This window comes from Cebus imitator, unplaced genomic scaffold (assembly GCF_001604975.1).
Source record: "Cebus imitator isolate Cc_AM_T3 unplaced genomic scaffold, Cebus_imitator-1.0 Scaffold28, whole genome shotgun sequence".
In the NCBI taxonomy this organism is placed as follows: Eukaryota; Metazoa; Chordata; class Mammalia; order Primates; family Cebidae; genus Cebus; species Cebus imitator.
The window spans coordinates 7,100,611-7,104,434 of NW_016107343.1; the positions used below are offsets into that span (position 1 = coordinate 7,100,611).

At 46.2% G+C, this 3,824-nt stretch overlaps 1 non-coding gene across 1 annotated transcript; it reads right to left on the reverse strand.

Moving 5' to 3' along the window:
* Positions 1-331: 331 nt before the first annotated feature.
* LOC119470382 lies at positions 332-461 on the reverse strand. The gene has a single exon (XR_005199272.1). It is a non-coding gene; the product is annotated as a small nucleolar RNA ACA64 (small nucleolar RNA).
* Between the last annotated feature and the right edge of the window lie 3,363 nt (positions 462-3,824).

Below are 3,824 nucleotides of genomic sequence, written 5' to 3' on the forward strand. Positions count from 1 at the left end.
CCCAGGCTGGAGTGCAGTGATTCGATCTCGGCTCACTGTAACCTCTGCCTCCCGGGTTCAAGCGATTCTTCTGCCTCAGCCTCCTGAGTAGCTGGGACTACAGGCTCGCCACCACACTCAGTTAATTTTTGTATTTTTAGTAGAGACAGGATTTCATCATGTTGGCCAGGCTGGTCTCAAACTCCTGGCCTCAAGTGATTGACCCGCCTCGGTCTCCCAAAGTGCTGGGATTACAGGTGTGGGCCACCCTGCCGGGCCTAGTCCACTACTTCCATTTCCAGTATCCATTTACTTGGAGTGCATTGAGGATAGCTTTATTTATGTATTTATTTTTACACAGTGCCTGTCAGGTTTCACTGCTGCACACGGGGCAGTGCGTGGTGAGATGAGGCCCCTGGAAGCTCTGAGCACTGAATCTCATCCGTGGCCACCGGCAAAGCCAGGGATGTTTTTCATCCAACGCCGGGCTCCCCAGTCATCAGAAGAATGTGGGCCGCCAATGCAGCCAGACCTACCTCAGTGGAGAGGAGACTAGGTTTAGCTACACCACCACCCCTTGGCACCATTCTTGTGAGTGGCTAAGTAGAGATTCGACATGGTAGCGGGTGCATGCACGTGGGAGCTTGGGCAGATGAGATGGGCTTAGGTTATAGGGAAACAGCTTTAGATAGGATGGGCAATGGGGAGCCACTGCAGGTTCTTGAGCAATGGAAAAATGATGTGACATTGGAATTTAGGTTTCCCATGGTTTCTTGAATTCTTCTTGGCCTGAGAGTGCCCCCTGGTGCCGCTAGTTTGAATTGTTTTCTCATCTTACAGAGCAGGTGGGAGGATGGGAGACTGAAAAGCAGAAGCCTGACTGTTGGGTCCTATTTCACTTCATCCTGGGTAATGACAGCCTTGCAACACAACTAGGGATAATATGTGGGCAGAGAGGGTTTGAGGTCAAGAGAAAAGGGGCATTGTAGTTCCCTTCTCTGTCTCATAGCTGTGTGCATATGTGTATTGTGATTTGGGATACAGCACACTGGTCAGGAACTAAGCCGGAGGGTGGGGCTGGAGACAGGAAGATGACTAAAACAAGGGTCACATGCTTGAGAAATGTACAGTCTCCTCCTGAGGGCGACAGACAAATAAATAATTATAACACGGGGCCGGGCATTGTGGCTCACGACTGTAATCCCAGCACTTTGGGAGGCTGAGGTCAGGAGTTAGAGACCAGCCTGGACAACATGGTGAAACTTGGTCTCTACTAAAAATACAAAAATTACCTGGGCGTAGTGGCACTTGCCTGTAATCCCAGCTACTTGGAAGGCTGAGGCAGGGGAATTGCTTGAACCCAGGAGATGGAGGTTGCAGTGAGCCCACATTGTGCCATTGCACTCCAGTCTGGGTGACAGAGCAAGACTCTGTCTAAAAAATTATATATATATATATATATATATATATATATATATATATTTAACACTAAGAGCTGCATACCAGGGTGCAAATATGCACATAAAACAGTTACTTAACCCAGCCTGAGGTGATGAAAGAAGGTTTCTTGGAAGAGTTGATGCCTAGCTGCATTTTAAGCAATGAATAGGAGGTTAACAGGTAAATGAGGGTGGGCTGTGCTGTCTGAAGTATGATGGAGCTCGTTTTGTGCAGGGGGGCTGCTAGTAGTTGGTAAATATTCTTCAAGGGAAGGCTGAGGTTAGTGAAGAATGAGGCCAAATTACAAAGGATTTGTAAGCCACGGTCAATTATTCAGAGCAACAGGCTGTGTATAAATGGTGTTAAGCAGGGGAGCAACCACAAGTGACTTTAAATCCATTAGAGCTCATGCCCCAGAGGGACAGAACAAAAGGCCCCTCTTACTAAATTTCCATTTCCCTTCCCAGATCCCTTCTCTCCCTTGGGTGATGAGGTTGAAAACAGCCAATCCCTTCTGGCGAGCCTGCCTCCTGCACAGAGAGTGTGGCCTTATTTTACCTCCAACAAGCCAGTTCATTTGATCATAATAGTCCCACAGTAGAATGAGAGATAAGCGTGGGGAGAGGGGCTCTTCTCTCTTTTTTTTTAATTTACACACCTGACAGCAATAATTTAAGTGAGAGGGCTCTTCTCTTATGTCATCCACATGTGACTGAGATCCCTTGGCAGTCCCTTGGAAGTGGGATACAGCACTTCACTGAATCCACTAAAAACACTCCTTGAACCAACTCCACACAGTGGAGTACTATGCAGCTGTTAAAAGAATGAGGACAGGCTGGGTGCGGTGGCTCATGCCTGTAATCCCAACACTTTGGGAGGCCGAGGGGGATGGATCACTTGCAGTCAGGAGTTCGAGACTAGCCTGGTCAACATGATGAAACCCTCTCTTTGCTAAAAATACAAAAATTAGCTAGGCTTGGTGGTGTGTGTCTGTGGTCCCAGCTACTTGGGAGGTTGAGCCATGAGAATCAGCTGAACCTGGCAGGTGGAGGTTCCAGTGAGCCGACATCAAGCCACTGCACTCCAACCTGGGCAACAGAATCAACAGAGTGAGACTCTGTCTCAAAAAAAAAAAAAAAAAAGAATGAGGACAATCTCTGTAATCTCTATACACTGATATGGACTGTAATGGAATAAAACCCATTGAATAAAATAGGAATCCGTGACTCCAAACTGATAATAAAAAGATATCCATAAACAAATAAATGAGAAGGAAAGGGTATTCTTTACAGTGTTTACGGAACATGATTTTAAATTTAAAAGATAGATATGGCCTGGTGCGGTGGCTCACACCTGTAATCCCAGCACTTTGGGATTACACAAGGCTGGTGAATCACCTGAGGTCAAGAGTTCCAGATCAGCCTGACCAACATGAAGAAACCCCATCTCGACTAAAAATACAAAAAAAAGCCAGGTGTGGTGGCACAAGCCTATAATCCCAGCTACTTGGAAGGCTGAGGCAGGAGAATCGTTTGAATCCAGGAGGCAGAGGTTATGGTGAGCTGAGATTGCGCCCCTGCACTCCAGCCTGGGCTACAACAGCAAAACTCCATCTGAAAAAAAAAAAAAAGATAGGTATATGGCCAGGCAAGATGACTCAGACCTGTAATCCCAGCACTGTGGACTGCCAAGGTGAGTGCTTGGCTTGACCCCAGGAGTTTGAGACTAGCCTGGATAGCATGATGAAACCCCATTTCTGCCAAAAACAGAATAAAAAAAAATCCCAAAAATTAGCTGGGTATGATGGTGCATTCCTATAATCCCAGCTACTAGGAGGCTGAGGTGGAAGGATCCCTGGAGCCTGGGAAGTCAAGGCTGCAGTGAGACAAGATCATGTCACTGTACTGTAACCTGGATGACAGAGCAAGACCTATCTCAAAAAACAAAAACAAACACAAAAAAAGAAACAAATAAAAATAGTTGCCTAAAGAGGGATAAAATGAACAGCTTCCAACCCTCCTAATATTTGTGGAGCTAGGGCAGGATATAAATGAAGGCTCACATATCATATGTCTAAATATTTGAAATATTTGAAAGCTAATTAGCTATTTGGTATGCTTTATCCTCCTACCTTGACAAATATACCTTCTAATGACAAAATTTAAAAATATGTAAAGCTGGCTGGGCTTTGCGGCTGATGCCTATAATCCCAGCACTTTGGGAGGCTGAAGTGGGCAGATCACTTGAAATCAGAGGTTCAAGACCAGCCTGACCAACATGGTGAAATCCCGTCTCCACTGAAAATACAAAAATTAGCCGGGCGTGGTGGTTCCTGCCTGTAATCCCAGCTACTCAGGGGGCTGAGGCAGGAGAATCACTTGAATCCAGGAGGCAGGGGTTGCAGT